The sequence below is a fragment of the Xenopus tropicalis genome, chromosome 8 (assembly GCF_000004195.4).
Source record: "Xenopus tropicalis strain Nigerian chromosome 8, UCB_Xtro_10.0, whole genome shotgun sequence".
Classification (NCBI taxonomy): Eukaryota; Metazoa; Chordata; class Amphibia; order Anura; family Pipidae; genus Xenopus; species Xenopus tropicalis.
Genome location: NC_030684.2, coordinates 72,885,465 through 72,909,587, shown reverse-complemented (window position 1 = coordinate 72,909,587; position 24,123 = coordinate 72,885,465). Strand labels below are relative to the sequence as shown.

The 24,123-nt window shown below is 42.5% G+C and overlaps 2 pseudogenes; both read left to right on the top strand.

Annotated features, from left to right (window-relative positions):
* Positions 1–12,615: 12,615 nt before the first annotated feature.
* On the top strand, positions 12,616–15,500 carry LOC116406905 (annotated as a pseudogene).
* Positions 15,501–16,559: 1,059 nt separating this feature from the next.
* Positions 16,560–19,442, top strand: LOC116406904 (annotated as a pseudogene).
* The last annotated feature ends 4,681 nt before the right edge of the window (positions 19,443–24,123 follow it).

Here is a 24,123-nt window from a genome sequence, read left to right as displayed (position 1 = left end):
ATACAGTATAGTACCTGTGGGAGGATGATACAGTATAGTACCTGTGGGAGTGGGAGGATGATGACACAGTATAGTACCTGTGGGAGTGGGAGGATGAAACAGTATAGTACCTGTGGGAGTGGGAGGATGATACAGTATAGTACCTGTGGGAGTGGGAGGATGATACAGTATAGTACCTGTGGGAGTGGGAGGATGATACAGTATAGTACCTGTGGGAGGATGATACAGTATAGTACCTGTGGGAGTGGGAGGATGATACAGTATAGTACCTGTGGGGGTGGGATGATACAGTATAGCACCTGTGGGATGATGATACAGTATAGCACCTGTGGGATGATGATGATACAGTATAGTACCTGTGGGATGATGATGATACAGTATAGTACCTGTGGGGGTTGGATGATGATGATACAGTATAGTACCTGTGGGAGGATGATACAGTATAGTACCTGTGGGAGGATGATACAGTATAGTACCTGTGGGAGGATGATACAGTATAGTACCTGTGGGAGGATGATACAGTATAGTACCTGTGGGAGTGGGATGATGATACAGTATAGTACCTGTGGGAGTGGGAGGATGATACAGTATAGTACCTGTGGGAGTGGGAGGATGATACAGTATAGTACCTGTGGGAGTGGGAGGATGATACAGTATAGTACCTGTGGGAGTGGGATGATGATACAGTATAGTACCTGTGGGAGTGGGATGATGATACAGTATAGTACCTGTGGGAGTGGGATGATGATACAGTGTAGTACCTGTGGGGGTGGGATGATACAGTATAGTACCTGTGGGATGATGATACAGTATAGCACCTGTGGGATGATGATGATGATACAGTATAGTACCTGTGGGATGATGATGATACAGTATAGTACCTGTGGGAGTGAGATGAAATCTGCAGCCAAAGTTCAGAGTTGGTGAGGTTCAGTGCCTTCAGTTTATAATATCTCCCCAGTCCAGGCCACATCTGTGCCATGATTGGGAAATGTTACTGTCTGTCAAGAAAGCTATGCTCTGATTGGAGAAACCGCAGGAAGAAAGATCCAATCAGACACAGCTGATTACATCAGAACCCGGAGCTTGCAGGAATGTGTAGATTTCCCAGATGTTAAAGGTTCCAGAGCAGTGCAGAAACGGAATGAGGTTTTTTTTTATTAAGGTGCCAAGCAGGTTTGGGGTAGCTTAGCCCCCCTGACCTTATTGAAAATCCGCCTATGGTGGTTGGTGGGCCCTAGATATCAGATTCTCTAGATGGCTCTTGGTTCCCCAGTCTGCTGCAGTGTCTAATTCTTAACAGTCTTTAATTATGATGTCACATACTATTGCCATGATAAAGGTGAGTTGTTGCATGTTTACACCAGACCAGAGAAATTTCAACAAGTTGAATTGATTGTGAAGGCAAAAATCACAGCAGTACTTAAGTTCTATTGAAGTAACACAAAACAAAGGATAAGGGTAACAGCACTTGGTTTCCAGGCAGTAAAGTGAAAATACACTTTTTATCCATAGAGGGTCTCCTCACATTCAGTACCAATAGATTATATCAAGGCAGAGTGGGGTCTCTCATATGCAGAGGATATCATTGCCATCTGGGAAGCAGTTCCATCTAACCTTTTTTCTGCCAACAACGTATGAGATACGTCGTGGCAGAGAGTTTCTAGCCATGATAGCCCCCTGGGCAACGAGCCAGGGGGGCTGTCATGTCGGTTCTGTGACGCGATCGTTGCAGGACCATCCTAGAAGCAGCAGACGTGATGCGATCGCATCTGCTGCTTCCTGCTTCCCCCCAGCACTGCCACCCACTGAGTTCCTGCAGCACAGAGCCAAGCGATCGGTGTTTCAGGACAGGTAAGGTGTTTTTTTTTTTGCGCTTACACACACTTACATACATTTTTTACAAACTTACACACACAGCACACAATTTAGCAGTTTTTTTTGTTTTTTGTTGTCATTTTGCACACTTATATACACACTTACACACTGTCACACAACTTTTACATATGTACACACATGTATACAGAAACACTTTTTTTTATTTTACCACCTTGTTTTTAGTTTCTTTTCCATAAAAACTGTTTATTTTGACAGCGTGACTATTGGATCAGATATTCTGACCACTAATTAAACTTTTGTGTGACTAATTTTGTCGTTTCACTGATTTGCACAATTTGTGGTTTTATTGTCTATGAAGATTTTCATTCATCCAGGTCATGGTATATCTAGTATAAATAAATTTGAAGCAACTGGACTTGTTTGATAATCATTGAAGACGTTTCACTACTCATCCGAGCAGCTTCAACTGACTGGTATGTGGTTTTATTGCATTTTTATCCCTGTATAAGTGTTCCTAATCTGTTTTTAGCATAGCTTTGCCGTGTGTAACTTTGGTGTACAAAAATAACTTTACCTATTTTGAATTCAACAGAATGTGTACTTTATAAAAATATATGGTGTTCTGGGGGTCTCTGTATAGTTAGGGGGTGTTACGGCACATAATATGCTGACAGGGGGCTCTGTGTGCTAAAGCTGAGCTGGCAGGCGAGAAGTCCATATGCGCTATTTTCATTTTGTGGTCAGTACATACCACAGACTTTGGTATATCTATGCATATTGGGCATCAAACTGTTCAATAGACCTTAGGTGATTTGCCTTTATCTGATAAAGAAATTTGTGAGATAAATGCGACAAAGTGAAACATTTTTATGCGATTTTCTGAAATGTCATAAATCTGCAAACTTAGGAAAGGTTTACGGCTTGGTACTTTGGAGCAAAAAGAAATGTGTACCCTTTATAGATTCGGGGGAATGTGTACTTTCCAAAAATATATGGTTTTCTGGGGTGAGTGTACTTTTTTGTAGCATTATCCCACATAAAGCATGTAAATGTGTTGATTTTGCAGGAGCTGAAATGATAGATCATATGGGGGTATGTTCCCATTGGGGCCCCTACATGCCACATACTTAGGTAAACCTATACATATTGGGTATCAAACTGTTCAGTGGACACCTGGCGTTCAAATTAAGGGTGTTTTATCTTGGTACCTAATGATATGTGGGAGATAAGATGCTGCAAAGTGGAAGCTTTGAGGGGATTTTTGGAAATGTCATCAAAATCGCCAACTTTAGGAATGCTTTACAGCTTGGTACTTTGGAGTAGAAAGACACAAGTACCCATTTTAGATTTTAGGAAATGTGTACTTTCCAAAAATATATGACTTTCTGGGGTGAGCGTACTTTTTACTAGCTTTAATGATGTAAATGTGTTGATTTTCCTGGAGCTGAAATGACAGAAGTAATTGATCATATGGGGGTATGTTCACATTGGGGCCCCTACATGCCACATACTTAGGTAAACCTATGCATATTAATCATCAAACTGTTCAGTGGACCCCTGGGGTTCATATTTAGGGTGTTTTATTTGGTTACTTTATGACCTGTAGGAGATAAGATACTATAGACTGGAAGCTTTGAAGCAATTTTTTTTTTTTTTAATTTCACAAATTTTGATAAAAACCATTAACTTTAGGAAAGCATTGTGACTTGATAGTTTGGAGTAGACAGACAGTTGTGCCTATTCTGGATTTCTCAGAATCTGTTCTTTCCAAAAATGTACAACTTTCTGGGATAAATCTTCTGTTAGTGGAATTTTTGGCCTTGAAATCTAAAGTATGCAGCTTTCTGGAGCAGTGCTTTGGAAATTTGGTAGTGTACTGCTGGGAGTCTTTGACCTATACAAGTGAGAAATCTCCATAAAACCATATATATTTGGTATTGGCACGTTCAGGAGACATGGGACTTTCCAAATCAGTTGTATATTTGTGCATAAAATAATTTTTGTTTCTAGTATGTGTGTTTATATTATGGAATTTTTTTTTCATTTTTAGACATTTAGAAGCCTATATCTTGTTACAGAATTTGAATTACACAATAAAATAAAAACTTAGGTTGTCCTGAAAAAAAAATATGATATATTTTCCTCGGTAAACTAAAAGTACTCCCCCAAAAACTGTCTGGCAATACAAGTTCCACTTTGACCAAAACGGCTGGCAGTGAAAGGGTTAAAGGGATTTTTTTTAATCCCAGGCAGCTCACACAACCCCTGCTGCAATACACTATGCCTCATTTGTGTACTGAAATGCAGGGGAAAGGTACAAAAAAGGCCACAATCAGGCATTTTTTGCACTTTACATGCTACTTTTCAGTGTGCTCACACTGTGTAGCCACAGACCTTTGAGGTCTGATTCAGAGAGAAGAGAAGGCAAAAGAAAGGAATAAGGAAGTGTTATTTTACACCCTCAGTGGAGGATGACCCAGTGTCTGTAGAGCTACACAGAGTAGCAATTTCCTCAGACTGAGTTCTTAGCATTCTTGAGGGAGGGGAGAAAGCAGAGAGCTGCATGTCTCTGGCACATAAGTTATAGACACAAGAAATCTTTTGACAGAGAAGTCAGTGCAGCGTTTCTGTAAGTGCTTATAGCTGTATTTACATAGACCTTTCTGATAAAGCTTATTTAGTTTTTACCTTTCTTTCTCCTTTAAACACAGTTGAGCCTCAAGCTAGCAAAAACTAAACCAGAAATGTCTAAGATCTAACAACAAGAATACAAAATTAGCCTACAATTTTAGTCTCTGGATGAGCAATTGTAGGATCGCTATCAGGAATCACAGGGCCCCATTTTACTAAATTAGTAGGTCCTTCCACCAGGGGACCTCAATCATTAGTCCATTGGTTACATGGGCCTGAGCACAATCAGGCCCTATAAAAAAATGGCCCACACATACATGGTCAACCTGCTGATTTGCCCCAGGCTTGCCCAGTTATGCTGAATCTTAGTCCACAATTCACACAGACCCAGCCTAATGCATTTATCCCTGTCTCACCTTGATGAAGACCCTGCACCGACATCTCCCAAGTGTGGCATACCAGATATGTACAGTTTTCTCCAGATTCCTGACTCATTAAGATAATAAAACTCCCAGTAGCACAAACCAAATTTTTAGTGCTCTGCACCAGAAATAAGCATAGTGTAGTTGCCAAGGCCAAAATGCCAAAACAAGCACACTGCCTGTAGTTTTCATGTATCTGCCCTCCAGAAGCCATCAATCCGCAACTCTGCAGTCCATAAAATTTAGCATCTGTGGCAGGCTGTGATTTTTTTTAATTACAGATCATAAATGTAACAATATACAGAGCACTTTAGAGAAGGTATGGGGTATGGTGTTGAGTTACAGGTATTACCGTTGTAAGGCAACTCGTCCAAGCAGTGCAGTCTCTGGGGGTTTAGGTAGATTACAGGGATCAGATTGGTCTCAGAAAACAACAGTTCACACCCAGCACATAGGTTTAAGCTGACCGCAATCAGCTTTAGTCACATATAACCGGCACACAGGAGTATATCAGAAAACAAAACATAAAAGTAAATCCTAGCCTGTCCAGCTCTAACTAAACATACAGCAGCTCCCTCTCTATGCAATAGAGAGGATCTAGCATCCAACTCTACAAAAACAAAAGTAGTTTTTTTGGTTACTCACTGTGTCCGGCTCTCTCCATACTGCATGCAGGCAGTTCCCCAGGAAGGGAGAGAGTGAGTCACTCTGCAGACACCATGTTTAAAGGGGTTTCCCCTGAAGCCTAACGAAGCCACTAATTAGCCAGGCTTCACCAAAACCTGGATAGCCTGTTGAATGGAAGTCCCACCCGCTCACTTCCATTCACTCCAGGGCCCTTTTTACCGGCTTTTCCAAAAGCCTAATGCAGTGAAAGAACACTCTTTCACTGCTGGCATACTTTCCCTGGAGCTTAATATATATAAGAGAGAAATTTGGGGGAAATATACACACCTTCCACCTCTAACCCAGCATTTCTCTCACACCGTATAACCCCTTTTTCAACATTTGTGCAATTAATAGGTCTTTTCTGAATATATTTTTTAAATATTCTTTTTAATTGTGAAATATCTATGGTTTTTGTTATTTCTTGCTCTAAACAGGGCACAACCTAAAAATGAAACAACAAAAATTATAGATATTTCCTAATTAAAAAGGCAAAAAGCAGATTTAACAGAAGCTCTATTCATTGCACCAATGTTGATAAAGGGGGGTATATTTCTCGTTAAGCATCTCAGGACCACCCATTACTAAAAATATTAATATTGGTATTGTGAATATTTGTGAGTGTACACACAGTAATCTTACAGTATACTTTTCAATTTAAATTTGGTACAAATCTAAAATGCAATTGGGATATCCAATGGGCTTTGCCTGGTTTATCCCCGAGTCCAGAAAGCAGAATCATTGCCATGTAGATTCTCAGTGGTTGCCCCCACACAGTTCTAGGGCCTGCCCAACATCACAAGGGGCCTGCATTGCCACCACCAAGAGAGAGAAGTATGCCAAAACTCCATCTCTGAGCCCCAAGAAAATTAACTTACACATGACCTCCCCTCCAAGTTGACTCTCTGCTATACTACTTTTTTTTCTATTTTTAATCTTTTTCACATGTTCCCTGGTGGTTAGGATAAAGAAATCATTATATAATTCTAAAAGGTGACCCCCATCTCATCTATACAAACCAGGGACTTTTTTTTTTTTTTAAAAGGACCGCAGCCAGAACAAATCAGACTACTCATTCGCTTTTCTTCTTGTGCTTTCTATGGTTACTTGCCAGGCCTTGCCACGACACACCCCATGTGTTGGATCATCTCTGACCAAACCAGTGACAGACACTTTAGGCAATTTCTTTTTTATGCTGCTTATTTTGGCTTAAATGTTTTGCTTTATTGTACCTATTTGGTCGCTACCCCCAGTGTGCAAAATGTTGGGTGCACCTAACAACTTCTCTGCTTCCTGAATAAGAGGAAGCAAGTGAGCCCATCTGAGCCCTCTTTTATGTGGCCAGATTAGTCTCATCTTTTCTTGTGCCCAGTGAATATAGGGGTGGCCCACTATCCATGTCAGAATGCCTTTTTCTTAACACAATACAAAAGAAAACATCTTTGTAAACATCTTAAAATGCAAAACTAAGGCTTGATGTAGGATATGCGACTGCGACTCAGATGCCCCATTCTTGGCAGCTTTTGTAGCTGCTCCTATCCTAAATGAATGTGTAGTTATTCTGTTATGGGGGATTTATTCTGTACTAACAAAGGGCACCTGCACCACTGGACTGGTCATTAAATAGTCTTGTACTTTTTGAAAGGGACATTTCACCAGTAGCTTTTAAACTGATCTAAAACCCTTTACTCAGCTCATCTTTTTATTCCCCTATAATAATGCCTATTGCATTTTTTAGAAAAAGGATCTGCCTGTCAGAGCTGCAGCAACAGATGCAGGACATCTCTTTTCCTTTTAAACAGACTATTTATAGTGCAGAGCCAGAACAAGGGGTAGGCAGAAGAGGCACCTACCTAGAGTGCAATGATGAGGGGCTCTAGGCAAGTACCTCTCCTGCATACCCCTAGTCTGCACCCCCCTTGTCATTGCCCCCACTGCTTGTCATTGTGTGGAAGGGCAATGACCCCCCCACAACGGCATTATGCACACGCGTGCACACATATGGGGGTGGGGAGGTTGCAGGGGCAAGGTGGCCGACCAAGTTGCTTAGGGTTCTAAGTTGGCTTGGCCTGCCCCTGTTATAGTGTAGCAAAGAACTGCTGTTGCCAGTCTTACCACCACTACCCAGTTTCTGGGTGAAGGATAGCAAGCTTCCAAGCTGCTTATATACCTGGTCCAGGTGTTAGCAGTCAATGAATCCTTAAAAAGCTCATTTACCTGGGAGAGAGAATCTGCCAAAGGAGGTTAGATCACATTTTGCCCTGCTTATTAGCTGCTGAAGCCACTATGAAACATTGCCATGTTCCCCCTAAACAATGCATCCCTAAACCTCTGGGACACGTTGTGCCCTGAAGTAAATGCAATGTCAAACAACTGAGGACTAGATGCAATAACAATGATATAACCAGCTGGAAGGTGGCCAACAAGTTATTGCTGACACTTGTGATCTGACAATAAATGTTACTGCCTTGTTTTACAACCTATAAGGTAATAACTGCTTGGGTGTAGTGGCAAAATACTGACTATGTGCAGCTGTGCCATGAGTTCTCCCTAAAGTTTGAATACGATGTTTCTTGTTATGTTTAGTCAAATGTAGAAATTATGGGGCCTAATGTGAATACCATTCATAAAATGCTGTGCCTAATGGTGAATACCATTCATAAATTATTGTGCCTAATGGTGGATACCATTCATAAATTATTGTGCCTAATGGTGGATACCATTTATAAATTACTGTGCCTAATGGTGGATACTATTTATAAATTATTGTGTCTAATTGTGGATACTATTCATTCAAACTTCTTGTATTGTAACACATTTGCTTCTTAATTAATCACAGTTGATACTTAAGTAACTCTGATCCTTTGTACACTGTGATTGGTCAGTCCGCTCGAAACGTGATTGGCCAGCTTTGCTTTAAATAGTGTGTGTTTGTAAATTGTAATTTAGCCTATGACTAAGAACCCCTTTTGGTACAAAACGTGTAAGGCTTTTTTTTGCATTATGTGTACGGATATAATAAACGAAAATGTTTTTACTTCAATATTGAGCTACTTTGAGCTACTATTGAGCTATTTTGTTAACTGCTGATTTTTTCCTATGTGATTTGCATGAGTGCTCCCTGACTAGATTTTTTAACCTGTTCAGCTGCCCTGTCAAATGATTGATATGACACTCTACCCCATTCCTCCTCAATAGTGTCATTTACAGAGCTACAGTTTCAGTATGTCGGGCTAATTATGCGTATATTTAATAAAATTAGATACATTTCTAATTTTAATATGAGAAAAAAAAATTTAAGGCTCCTTATTAGTAAAACAGGAGGAGTCTTAAATAATATATGCCCAACTCTGAATTCGATATCGAGCGTTCCCAATCAAATGGTACAAAGGTGAGAAATCATGACAATTATTTAATACAATAATTAATTTATTTAAATATGATTATGACAAAAATTACTTCTTATAAAAAAATTTATTAAACACTCCCTGATATACTTTCAATAATTAATCAAAAGGAGAATTGACCAATAGATGTTATTCAATAAATGGCAAGAATCCACAAGATAATATATATGTGTTCACTTTCAATACTTAATAACAAGGTAATTAAATATGTTAGAATCAAAGGAAGGGTAAATGATTGATTTTGAGGTCTTAAGGAATTCTATCTTTAAATGTTCTTATTTCCCCATTAGATTGTTAACTTGGATATCATATATCTATACTAATGAAAAATAAAATGGACCCAAATTAAACAGATTATTCCCAGTTTGCAACTCTGGGAAAGTCAATGTTTAGGGTAAAACTATAATACACATAGGAATAATATATATCCAAGCATACAACTTAATTGAGAAAAAGTATAACAAAATTTATATTTACCAGAGTAGAGTTTTCTTATAGTTGAGAGTAGTTTCTCCTTCCTCTTCCAGTTTTTTTAGATCCCCTTAGATTCTCCTCTTTCTTTTTCAGTTCCTTTTTTTTTAGATCCTCTCCTAGTCCTCCTGTCTCCTAACTTATCCCTCATCTCTATCTAAAACTCCACCTCTGGGATTTATCAACTAGCCAACTGGCATCAACGGATAGTCTTTAAGTTAATCTATCACCAGTTGATTTAAATATTTGTTACAGTGACCTCTGGACCCGTAATGTCCTCCACTATCTGTGGATGTCACTGTTTCCTCAATATTGTGGCCTGAAAATATTCAGAAAATATAAAATAACTTTTGACCTTCCTTAATTCGATGTTACACACTATTGTTGACATTGCTCCAGACTAGAACAATGCTGTGTAACTACTTAATACCTTCAGTACACATACAATATACTTGTGAACACACTAGCCATTCAAAATTGGTCTGTCCTTGATTAATTATTACCCTCTCAACAGGTATGCTCTATATTGTGGAGAGTTTGTAAGATCCTTCAAGGTGTTCTCATCTTGTTCACCTAGACACCAAGGATTATATAACCTTTGATATTTGCTTTAACCCAAAGGTTATACATCTGGGCTAGTAATCCGATACAAACCTCCTTTTCAACACATACGTTTCTGATCAACTAAACAAAATAACATTCATTATTTAATCCTATATGATTCATCAAAAAGCATAATATCATTCATGAATATATATTCTATTATGTAAAATAATCACATGTTATCATTAACAAATCAGAATATTCTTGTAATTAATAATTATCTTATCTGAAAATCCGACAAGTAAGATTGATGTTATATTAACCTAAATTGTCTCTTTTTTTGGGAACTACACCAAGGACCAGCATATAAGACCTCTGATTGGCAGGTCCTTGCATTCTCTGCACTCATTAGCAATATATATAAGACATTAAGACATTTTAGGGCTGATTCACTAAAGTGCGATAAAATTTATTGCATGCTTTTTTGCGTTAAAATAGACGCGATAACTAGCGCGCGATTCACTATAGTATTATCGCGTGCGTTAAGTCGCCATATCACATGCGTTAATTTTCGCGCGAGCGCATGCGCTAGTTTTAACGCGTGCGTTAATTTTCATGCTGAAAAGAATACGATCGCATGATTCACAAACACTTAGGCGCGCTAAATATCGCATTGGTCTATGCGAAAATGAACACCTACTTCAGGCAGGCGATAAATTATAGAAAAGTACAGTAAATGAGTTTTTGGCTATAAAATATGGATTTAGCAGTGTTATTTATTCAAGTATGTGGTTTTTTTATGAAATTTTATTAAAGTATTGGCATGTATGGCATATTCGCAACTATAGCGGTGAATATCTAGTCGCCACAATATTCACTACTATAGTGCATTTTGTCGCGACAAATACACTACATGTTATATTTTGGCGACTATTCACCGTTTGTAATCTCGTGATAGGCGCGACTTGCGGCCATTTTGTGTCAGAGCCTGCAGTGATTCAGAGAGTCAACATGCCTGGGGTATCGGCGCTACATCTGCTGCTATCTCCTGCGCTCATCTTATGATAGGCAGCCACTGGGGATGGTAGGGGTCCGTGCAAGAAAGAGGGTAATCCTCCGCAGGCTGATGCGGAGGTTACAACACCGCTTTGCCCTCTGAATGGACCTCAGGACTCCAGCGGATATGGTCGGATATGAAGTCCAGAATTAATAGCTGAAATAGTGGAAGGTAATTATCGTACTTTTAAAAATTGAAGAAATGTATATTCTATATATATGTGTGTGTGTTTGTGTGTACAAAACTAGAAAGAATATGTCCTTGATGCAAATAAACATTTTTTTTGTTTTTTGCATCTAAGACCTGAGTGTGTGGCATATTCTTTCTAGTTTTGTATGCTTACTTTATACTGCACCCAGGCAAATTATTACTTTATTATACGTGAGTGCCTGCTTTGACCTGTTCCTATATATATATGTATATATGCATGTTGTCGTGATATAGGCCTGTAAGGGTTAATCAAGCAGGCCAAGGTATCCCAAATCTTCCAGAAATGTGCCAGAAAGAGATATATAACAGGCCTCTGGTCACTAGGGTCTGGAACCAGCCATGTGTAAAGGCCTCACATCCTGGAATGCCAACTCTAACCCCTGGCTGATAAGAGCCATGCCATGTGGGGGAGTGAAAGCCCACATGGGGGTGAATTAGAGTTCACACTGACCCATCATAGGTGATGTGGAGGTCACACCATAACCCAAACTCACAAACATTTATTGTCCCAGAACCCATACCATTTATACTAGAGGTACCAAAACCTGAGTATATATGTAATTTACTACGGCCGTTCATACAATCCAAACATGACTAGATTCGGGTACTCGGTTTGTCAGATAGGAGTATCTGGGCAGGGGCAGGTCACACAGTAGTGATGTTTAGTCTGTATGGGACCGGTGGGATCATTTAGAATTGATGAATCTAATTTCATCTTTCTATTATGTTCCCACAAGGAGTTATGGACATTGGTATCATTGGACCAGTCCCATACACTCAGTCCATACACAGGAGGCCATAAAACTCACACTGTGTCCTGCTAATGGTGACACCCCTTGCTTTCCTGAGGGAGGGGGGAGTGTCCAGTTACCTGATCCCCTGCAAACTGGGATAAATAGTCAGCTCTTCTGACTATACGTTGATATACTTGGAGGACCAATTTTCGATTGGAAGTTTATCCGTGGTTTCCCCTTGCCTCCAGGACTAGAAGGACTTTGCTTGGTATAGTATAGGACTTCTATATTTTTCCCTTTTATTTTAAAACTGTTAGTACTTATTTTATCGTATATCCTTTTTTGTAACATCCTGTTTTAACTTGCACTGTTATACTTTTATAATATTAAATATAATATTTAATAAGTTTGTCCTTGATGCTCTAAAACGTACCTAACCTCCGAGTGTGTAACTGTGTTGTGTGCCTTAGCCCTCTGTATGCTGATTAACCCTGTGACTGCTGGTAAGGAGAGTGTGTGTGTGTTGGTTCTTTACATTAACCCTTTCCCTACCAGTGTGCTTGGCATCTCTCATCGTCAGTGTAAGAAGTATGAGAGTGGTGGCAGCAAGTTGTATATGAGTTTGTGAGCGTTGGTTGGTCTTTGGGGTGCTGTGATGCTAGTCTGACCTGGGTGTCAGGTGTGTGAGACTGGGCAGGGGACCCGCTAGACAGCCACGCTTAAAGCCACGCTTAAGACATACGTGTTGCAAACAGTTTCCCTTCCCTTCTTGTTTTTCTTTTCTATCTTTTATTTTGGTAAAGTGTTGCAAAATGGCAGCATTTTATAAGAGGCAAACCAAGGAGACCCTCATCAACCTCTGTGAGCAAAGAGGCATTGATGCAGCTGACAAATCAAAGGAGATGTTGGTTTGTGCCTTGGTGGAACAGGAGCAGCAGAACTACACCCCTGAGTCGGGAGATTATGCCACTCAGGACATGCCAGTGATGAACTCTGCTCCTGGGTCCTCTCAGCGAGAGGATAGCAATAGCTGCAGTGGGCAGGGTGACAGGAATTCATCCTTGCAAGCAGATTTGCAATTGTTGGGTTCAGATGACCCCCAGCTGCGCCTTCAGCTGATCCTGCAATTTCAACAGGCGGAAGCAGGAAGAGAGGCTGCAGCAGCAGCCGCAGCCGCAGAAAGAGAGGCCGCAGCAGCAGAAAGAGAGGCCACAGCAGCAGAAAGAGAGGCTGCAGCAGCAGCAGCAGCAGCAGCAGCAGCAGCAGCAGCAGAAAGACAGGCAGAATGCCAGTATCAACTGGAGTTAGCAAAGCTCCAGCAACAGAGATTACCCCCACGTTCCAGTGAGTCCTCGGAATTGCGCCCTTTGATAACCTCTGCAGATAAATTTCCAGTCATGGATAAAGATGGTGACCTGGATATCTTTTTGCGGTGTTTTGAAAGAGCTTGCAGACAGTATCACTTACCCCGTGAGCAATGGGCAAAATACCTCACACCAGGATTAAAAGGTAAAGCCCTGGATGCTTTTGTGGACTTGCCACCAGAGTTTGATGGGGACTATGATGCTATAAAAAATGCTCTAATCAAGAAATACCATCTCACACCAGAGGTGTATTGAAAAAAATTCAGGACTGTACAGCGCGGGCCTACAGACAGCTACTCTGATGTTGTGAGTAGTCTCAGAACCACATTTAAAATTAAAGCTTGGCTGAGGGGACTCTCAGTTACCACATTTGATTGCCTGGAAGATCTGATGATAAAAGACAAGTTTTTGCACACGTGTCCTGTGGAAGTGAGGCAATTCATTATGGACCGTGAGCCCAAAACAGCAGATCAGGCAGCAGAGATAGCAGACACCTATGCTGCAAATAGGATGTCTGACAACCACAAAGCATCTTCACCAAGCTGCCGGGAGAGACCAACAGGAGAAACAGCACACAGCAATCCAAAATCTGGTGAGAGTTCATCTTTTTGGGGGTCTGTTGCATCTGTGGGGCAGAAGGAGACCCGCACATGTTTTTCTTGCAACCAGATGGGCCATGTGAGGGCTGACTGCCCACTCAAGAAGGAACCCCCTCCACCTGTACAGCCAGTGGTGATGCTAGTGTCGGGTAAGGTGGAGAATTTATCTCACCATATGCAGCCTGTAACTGTGGGTGACAAAGTAACTCAGGGACTAAGAGACTCAGGATCTAATCTTTCTCTGGTGCGTCCAGAGATGATAAACACTGGGGACATTATTCCTGGAAAGACTTTGTCCATAAAGGGAGTGGGTGGGAGCTACCCAAAGGTGCCTGTGGCAAAAGTTTTCTTGGATTGGGGTGCGGGGAGAGGTCTAAGGGAGGTGGGTGTAACCAATGAAATCCCTGTAAATGTGTTGTTGGGGAATGATTTGGGTTGCATGGTAACTGCTTTTGTGCCTTATGACCCGGTCACACTAGGTCCAGCCGCGCTGGAGTGTGGCCACCCACCTCAACAGGTAACAGGTAAAATACAGCAAAGTAACTGGGAGGGGGGACTGGGACACAGGAGCCCGTGTCAACCAGTGCCTGAACCAGTGGTGTCCCAGGGTGGGCATCAGAAGGGAGAGGGGGAGGAGCATTTTCCCCTAGGAGTCTCCATTGTGCAGACTGGTAGTGTGTCTGCAGTGAGGGATTGCCAGCGTGTAATCTCTGATCCTGTATCCAATCTGCCTGAAGTCTTGAGTGGGGGTCAGAAAGTAGGCCAGACTCAGGAGTCAGTGCAGGAGAGTGGGAAACAGGTGGTTAGGACTCAGAGTATGGTCCTGGTGGACAGTGCAACTCAGACTGGGGAGAGCAATGGTAGCTGTGGGCCAGGTACAGCCGCAGTACCAGAACCAGTACTGAGGGGGGACCAGGTAGTCAGTAGTAAGGACGAATTGCTGACAGTACCAGGAGTGGTCCCTGAGGCAGACAGCAACAAGATGGTCCAGGTTGTTAGAGAAGAGCCCAATGGTTTATGCCAGTTTAGGACTGAGCCGGTCAATGGAGACCAGGGTTCCATAGAAGGGGTGGAAGGCTGCCAGGTAGTCTCTATATCTAGGCCCAGGAAATGGGGGACTGGAGACAGGCAGAAGGGCCCCACAGGGAACCAGGTGGGAAGAATAGGCCAGATGTCTAGGGAAAGCAGGATGTTACCTAGCATTCAAACCTTCACTCCATCCGGTGACACAAATGACTACAGGGAAGTGGAAAGTGTGTCTTCTTTATCGCACTCAAGCACCTGTGGTTATGTGGGCACAGACCTCAAGGAGAGAGATTTCAGGCCTGGGAGGTAGTATTATGCCTAAGAATGGGTAGTGTGGATGGATATTTTGGTATTGACCTGGCTATGTGTTATGGATGCATGTTATTTATTGTGGCAAGGTTATGATTGACCTGTGAGTCAATCTCCCCTTGCTCACTCTAAAAAGGGGAGGTGTCGTGATATAGGCCTGTAAGGGTTAATCAAGCAGGCCAAGGTATCCCAAATCTTCCAGAAATGTGTCAGAAAGAGATATATAACAGGCCTCTGGTCACTAGGGTCTGGAACCAGCCATGTGTAAAGGCCTCACATCCTGGAATGCCAACTCTAACCCCTGGTTGATAAGAGCCATGCCATGTGGGGGAGTGAAAGCCCACATGGGGGTGAATTAGAGTTCACACTGACCCATCATAGGTGATGTGGAGGTCACACCATAACCCAAACTCACAAACATTTATTGTCCCAGAACCCATACCATTTATACTAGAGGTACCAAAACCTGAGTATATGTGTAATTTACTACGGCTGTTCATACAATCCAAACATGACTAGATTTGGGTACTCTGTTTGTCAAATAGGAGTATCTGGGCAGGGGCAGGTCACACAGTAGTGATGTTTAGTCTGTATGGGACCGGTGGGATCATTTAGAATTGATGAATCTAATTTCATCTTTCTATTATGTTCCCACAAGGAGTTATGGACATTGGTATCATTGGACCAGTCCCATACACTCAGTCCATACACAGGAGGCCATAAAACTCTGCCCTGCTAATGGTGACACCCCTTGCATTCCTGAGGGAGGTAGGAGTGTCCAGTTACCTGTTCCCCTGCAAACTGGGATAAATAGTCAGCTCTTCTGACTATACACTGATATACTTGGAGGACCAATTTTCAATTGAAAGTTTATCCGTGGTTTCCCCTTGCCTCCAGGACTAGAAGGACTTTGCTTGGTATAGTATAGGACTTCTATATTTTTCCCTTTTATTTTAAAACTTTTTGTACTTATTTTATCGTATGTCCTTTTTTGTAACATCCTGTTTTAACTTGCACTGTTATACTTTTATAATATTAAATATAATATTTAATAAGTTTGTCCTTGATGCCCTAAAACGTACCTAACCTCCGAGTGTGTAACTGTGTTGTGTGCCTTAGCCCTCTGTATGCTGATTAACCCTGTGACTGCTGGTAAGGAGAGTGTGTGTGTTGGTTCTTTACATTAACCCTTTCCCTACCAGTGTCCTTGGCATCTCTCATCGCCAGTGTAAGAAGTATGAGAGTGGTGGCAGCAAGTTGTATATGAGTTTGTGAGCGTTGGTTGGTCTTTGGGGTGCTGTGATGCTAGTCTGACCTGGGTGTCAGGTGTGTGAGACTGGGCAGGGGACCCGCTAGACAGCCACGCTTAAAGCCACGCTTAAGACATACGTGTTGCAAACAGTTTCCCTTCCCTTCTTGTTTTTCTTTTCTATCTTTTATTTTGGTAAAGTGTTGCAAAATGGCAGCATTTTATAAGAGGCAAACCAAGGAGACCCTCATCAACCTCTGTGAGCAAAGAGGCATTGATGCAGCTGACAAATCAAAGGAGATGTTGGTTTGTGCCTTGGTGGAACAGGAGCAGCAGAACTACACCCCTGAGTCGGGAGATTATGCCACTCAGGACATGCCAGTGATGAACTCTGCTCCTGGGTCCTCTCAGCGAGAGGATAGCAATAGCTGCAGTGGGCAGGGTGACAGGAATTCATCCTTGCAAGCAGATTTGCAATTGTTGGGTTCAGATGACCCCCAGCTGCGCCTTCAGCTGATCCTGCAATTTCAACAGGCGGAAGCAGGAAGAGAGGCTGCAGCAGCAGCCGCAGCCGCAGAAAGAGAGGCCGCAGCAGCAGAAAGAGAGGCCACAGCAGCAGAAAGAGAGGCTGCAGCAGCAGCAGCAGCAGCAGCAGCAGCAGCAGCAGAAAGACAGGCAGAATGCCAGTATCAACTGGAGTTAGCAAAGCTCCAGCAACAGAGATTACCCCCACGTTCCAGTGAGTCCTCGGAATTGCGCCCTTTGATAACCTCTGCAGATAAATTTCCAGTCATGGATAAAGATGGTGACCTGGATATCTTTTTGCGGTGTTTTGAAAGAGCTTGCAGACAGTATCACTTACCCCGTGAGCAATGGGCAAAATACCTCACACCAGGATTAAAAGGTAAAGCCCTGGATGCTTTTGTGGACTTGCCACCAGAGTTTGATGGGGACTATGATGCTATAAAAAATGCTCTAATCAAGAAATACCATCTCACACCAGAGGTGTATTGAAAAAAATTCAGGACTGTACAGCGCGGGCCTACAGACAGCTACTCTGATGTTGTGAGTAGTCTCAGAACCACATTTAAAATTAAAGCTTGGCTGAGGGGACTCTCAGTTACCACATTTGATTGCCTGGAAGATCTGATGATAAAAGACAAGTTTTTGCACACGTGTCCTGTGGAAGTGAGGCAATTCATTATGGACCGTGAGCCCAAAACAGCAGATCAGGCAGCAGAGATAGCAGACACCTATGCTGCAAATAGGATGTCTGACAACCACAAAGCATCTTCACCAAGCTGCCGGGAGAGACCAACAGGAGAAACAGCACACAGCAATCCAAAATCTGGTGAGAGTTCATCTTTTTGGGGGTCTGTTGCATCTGTGGGGCAGAAGGAGACCCGCACATGTTTTTCTTGCAACCAGATGGGCCATGTGAGGGCTGACTGCCCACTCAAGAAGGAACCCCCTCCACCTGTACAGCCAGTGGTGATGCTAGTGTCGGGTAAGGTGGAGAATTTATCTCACCATATGCAGCCTGTAACTGTGGGTGACAAAGTAACTCAGGGACTAAGAGACTCAGGATCTAATCTTTCTCTGGTGCGTCCAGAGATGATAAACACTGGGGACATTATTCCTGGAAAGACTTTGTCCATAAAGGGAGTGGGTGGGAGCTACCCAAAGGTGCCTGTGGCAAAAGTTTTCTTGGATTGGGGTGCGGGGAGAGGTCTAAGGGAGGTGGGTGTAACCAATGAAATCCCTGTAAATGTGTTGTTGGGGAATGATTTGGGTTGCATGGTAACTGCTTTTGTGCCTTATGACCCGGTCACACTAGGTCCAGCCGCGCTGGAGTGTGGCCACCCACCTCAACAGGTAACAGGTAAAATACAGCAAAGTAACTGGGAGGGGGGACTGGGACACAGGAGCCCGTGTCAACCAGTGCCTGAACCAGTGGTGTCCCAGGGTGGGCATCAGAAGGGAGAGGGGGAGGAGCATTTTCCCCTAGGAGTCTCCATTGTGCAGACTGGTAGTGTGTCTGCAGTGAGGGATTGCCAGCGTGTAATCTCTGATCCTGTATCCAATCTGCCTGAAGTCTTGAGTGGGGGTCAGAAAGTAGGCCAGACTCAGGAGTCAGTGCAGGAGAGTGGGAAACAGGTGGTTAGGACTCAGAGTATGGTCCTGGTGGACAGTGCAACTCAGACTGGGGAGAGCAATGGTAGCTGTGGGCCAGGTACAGCCGCAGTACCAGAACCAGTACTGAGGGGGGACCAGGTAGTCAGTAGTAAGGACGAATTGCTGACAGTACCAGGAGTGGTCCCTGAGGCAGACAGCAACAAGATGGTCCAGGTTGTTAGAGAAGAGCCCAATGGTTTATGCCAGTTTAGGACTGAGCCGGTCAATGGAGACCAGGGTTCCATAGAAGGGGTGGAAGGCTGCCAGGTAGTCTCTATATCTAGGCCCAGGAAATGGGGGACTGGAGACAGGCAGAAGGGCCCCACAGGGAACCAGGTGGGAAGAATAGGCCAGATGTCTAGGGAAAGCAGGATGTTACCTAGCATTCAAACCTTCACTCCATCCGGTGACACAAATGACTACAGGGAAGTGGAAAGTGTGTCTTCTTTATCGCACTCAAGCACCTGTGGTTATGTGGGCACAGACCTCAAGGAGAGAGATTTCAGGCCTGGGAGGTAGTATTATGCCTAAGAATGGGTAGTGTGGATGGATATTTTGGTATTGACCTGGCTATGTGTTATGGATGCATGTTATTTATTGTGGCAAGGTTATGATTGACCTGTGAGTCAATCTCCCCTTGCTCACTCTAAAAAGGGGAGGTGTCGTGATATAGGCCTGTAAGGGTTAATCAAGCAGGCCAAGGTATCCCAAATCTTCCAGAAATGTGTCAGAAAGAGATATATAACAGGCCTCTGGTCACTAGGGTCTGGAACCAGCCATGTGTAAAGGCCTCACATCCTGGAATGCCAACTCTAACCCCTGGTTGATAAGAGCCATGCCATGTGGGGGAGTGAAAGCCCACATGGGGGTGAATTAGAGTTCACACTGACCCATCATAGGTGATGTGGAGGTCACACCATAACCCAAACTCACAAACATTTATTGTCCCAGAACCCATACCATTTATACTAGAGGTACCAAAACCTGAGTATATGTGTAATTTACTACGGCTGTTCATACAATCCAAACATGACTAGATTTGGGTACTCTGTTTGTCAAATAGGAGTATCTGGGCAGGGGCAGGTCACACAGTAGTGATGTTTAGTCTGTATGGGACCGGTGGGATCATTTAGAATTGATGAATCTAATTTCATCTTTCTATTATGTTCCCACAAGGAGTTATGGACATTGGTATCATTGGACCAGTCCCATACACTCAGTCCATACACAGGAGGCCATAAAACTCTGCCCTGCTAATGGTGACACCCCTTGCATTCCTGAGGGAGGTAGGAGTGTCCAGTTACCTGTTCCCCTGCAAACTGGGATAAATAGTCAGCTCTTCTGACTATACACTGATATACTTGGAGGACCAATTTTCAATTGAAAGTTTATCCGTGGTTTCCCCTTGCCTCCAGGACTAGAAGGACTTTGCTTGGTATAGTATAGGACTTCTATATTTTTCCCTTTTATTTTAAAACTTTTTGTACTTATTTTATCGTATGTCCTTTTTTGTAACATCCTGTTTTAACTTGCACTGTTATACTTTTATAATATTAAATATAATATTTAATAAGTTTGTCCTTGATGCCCTAAAACGTACCTAACCTCCGAGTGTGTAACTGTGTTGTGTGCCTTAGCCCTCTGTATGCTGATTAACCCTGTGACTGCTGGTAAGGAGAGTGTGTGTGTTGGTTCTTTACATTAACCCTTTCCCTACCAGTGTCCTTGGCATCTCTCATCGCCAGTGTAAGAAGTATGAGAGTGGTGGCAGCAAGTTGTATATGAGTTTGTGAGCGTTGGTTGGTCTTTGGGGTGCTGTGATGCTAGTCTGACCTGGGTGTCAGGTGTGTGAGACTGGGCAGGGGACCCGCTAGACAGCCACGCCTAAAGTCACGTGCGTCTGAAGTGCCGTAATCATGACACATGTTTTTTCAAAAACCACACACAATAAAGTTCACAATAAAGAGGGAATTTTAAATATGTTGTGGCATTTTGAAAAAAAAAAATCCATATACACATATATATATACACACCCATCTATTTGGCAAAACATATGCATAAATAAGTTTAAAGCAGGGGGGAAGCAGCAGGGAGCAGCCCATAGTCATTTGGGGAAGGGCCACGAATGTTTTAGGGGGCCCTGGCTAATGTCTGTGTGTCCTTTGTATTGATGTGAGGGTTCACAGGGGGAGGGGCCATTGGGGGCGTGGGAGGAGGGGGGCCCCAAAAATGTTGTTGTGAGGGGCGCCGTTATTTATGATGGTGGCCCTTTGTGTATGAATATATATATATGTATAATATATTTAAATAGCATCTTGCAATACTATCTCACAGGACTTCAGCTGGATGTATTGCCTCATCCAGAGGCCCAACCCCAGGCACACCAGGCTGCAGAGGCTCTCCAGGCCCCACAGGGCCCCGAGGCACCACAGGCACCCGAGGCCCCCGAGCCACCTGAGGCCCCCGAGCCACCTGAGGCCCCCGAGCCACCTGATGCCAGTTCTGCTCCCCTGGCCAAAGACTGGGAAGAGGCAAGTCCTCCGACCGAAGAAGTGGGGACCCAGACATCACCATCCCGAATAGACCTCACTCTTCGGTCCATACAAGAGGACCTTGCCTCCATGAAGGCCCAGTTGGCCAGAGTAGAGCAGAAAGTGGACACATTTATGGGCAGCAAGCCCTAAGTTTTTATCTTCTTATATTTCAATTTTTTTAAATTTTATTGTTGTAATAGAAGTTGTTTTATTTTTGTACTTTTGAACTGAGTAATGTCTAATTATTTATCCTTCCTTGATATAGTATTCTATACTTTCATGTAGTTTCTCCTCCACTCTTACATTTATCAGTAACAGCATCAATATGCTATATGGTTTAAATGTTTGCAAATATTCTGGCAACAATTTCGTCTTTAGGCCATTTTGCTGAATAGTAAAGCTATCATAAAGTGCCCATAACATATTTGCCATTTATTCTGTGTCTAAAATCTCCCACTTAATTTAAGCCACTTTAGAAAACGGACCCCTAAGTATGTTGATAAATATTATTAAATGCCCCCCCCCTATTTTATTATCTCTAGCACTTCTTTTTTTTTTCTTACTTATATTTTTCTTGTTTTTTTGGGGGTTTTTTTGCAAATAAACATTTATACAGCACTTCTCTAGCACTCTGTGCTCTCCCAGGGCAAAATGTCGCCAGTTTTATGCTGCCGATTGCATTGTGCGTAATGTCATGACAATTAGCGCTTGCGATAATTAGCGTGCATGTGAAAAAATACCACGCACGTTATTTACAGTGACAAATATATTGCATGCAGTATCGCGCGTAAATTAGTGCAAGTGTGCTATTAGTGAATCGTGCGTTAAGTCGCGAAAATTTAGAAGCGATAAAATTTTTAACGCACGCTATAAATAGCACATGTTAAAATGCACTTTAGTGAATCGGCCCCTTTGTGCATTAAGCTACCAAGAAATGCCTTCCCTCCCTCTTGGTAGCTTAATGCACAGAATGTCTTAATGACCTATATATGTTACTAATGGGTGAATGCAGAGGATCTCTTGTTGCTGTCTAAATGCATTTTGTGGTCACAGCCTCACTGCACCCCTGCCTAATGGTTTAAAACTTTTTCATTTTTGCTATAGGTCCTTGCATTCTACATAAGAGCAACCCTATTGTAGATTTTATTTTAAAGGACTGCTGGGTCGGTTTAAGATTCCTAATTTTAAATGAACTTTGGTCTTCCCTAGTGATTGAAATGGCGAAATCAAATTAAGCCACTGGTCCCTTGACCCTCGACACTTTTTGCAATCTGCAACTGGATGAGAACCAGTAAAGAATGAGCAAATATGCCTGTATGAGCATGCACTTTTCTTTTTTTATTAATATTGACCTATGGTCCAGATCCTTATTACTAAATGTTAGGGCCAGATAGTATTTTTCTTCTGAATTACACTTACAGTACGTATTTTTGTTCCCAGAAAGCTAGACCTCAAGCATTAAATCAGTGTATCTGAGTACATTAAGACACTGCTCTAGATTTTTCTCCAAGCAGTAGCTAGCATATACCAGAAAAACTTTTCAGCCAGGGAATCGTCTGCTTCTTTTGCTTATCCTTCTTTCTCTTATCCACTGTTTTTGCCCTTATGGTTGTCTTTGAAAACTCAAAGACATGACACAAATATTCTTTATTGCCTTCTTTGACTTAGGGCCTAAATGACCATGAAGAAATTACAAAAATATTAGAATATCCTGCTGTAGCAACTCTAATCATGTTAGACTCTTTTGCTGTTGCAGTGGATCTCCCTATGTGAGGAGTCTTGCCCTTTTGCCTTTTAACCATCCTTTTAAACTACCTAAATTCCCTCTTCTCAGCAGAAATATCCTCAGAATCTGACACTTACCCATCAGGCAGAGCAATTTCAATCAATCCCAAATTAAACTGACCATTCTCTGATGCAGCCCTTTACTCTCCCTTTCCTACTGTTTTGTGACCTGCTGATGACTGAGGATTTGCTTGTCCTGTTGATGCTGCAGCCTGCTAGTCTGAATGGTTCTGAGCAATAGGTTGGTATGGATAGGACCTGTAATCAGAGTTAGGGAGCGGAAAAAAGGTACGACTCCAGGACTACGAAGCCTGACTGTCTTCAATGTGTGTATAAGTGTTTTATAAACAATGCTGCCCCTGCTATGGCCATTGTGTTTCTTAAGGTCCCCAAGCAGCCCAAGATGGTGGCAAATAACAAGAAACCTGACATTTTGGAGCAACAAAACATCCTGCTTGGGGCCTAACTAACTTGATCATGGTGCCTACAAACCCCGGACAACAAATACAATGCATAATACATGGATGCAAACCAATAATGACCTACAAAGGTGTTTTTTTTGTATAACTCAAGTTCTCCACACCGAGTCTGGCATAAAACCACAGTGACAACACACTTTGATATGTCTAATAAATGGAATTCACCAATTGCTGTACATAGGCCTGACTAGTCCTGTATTACACACAATGGAAGCAATTATAAAAAAAAAGTCCTAACTATAGAGAAAACTTAAGCTGGCCACACACATTCAGACATAAAAACCATAGTGACACACATATCTAGTATAAGTAAATCTAAAGCAACTGGACTTTCTAAGTAATCATTGAAGACTTTGCTCTACTCATCCGAGCAGCTTCTTCAGTGACTGACTGGTATAGGAATACTAGATATACTGTGACCTTGATGAATGAAAATCTTCATCATCACACAGTAACACATGTTTTTGTCTAATAAACAGAATTTACCAATTGTTATACACAGGCCTAATTAGCCCTCCACTAAACAAAACTCCTAACTATTGGGAAAATCAAGCCCATTTAGGATGTTAGGCAGGGCCACCCCTTCCCCCAGGTGTGGCACAGCACCTGGCTGTCCTCAGCCC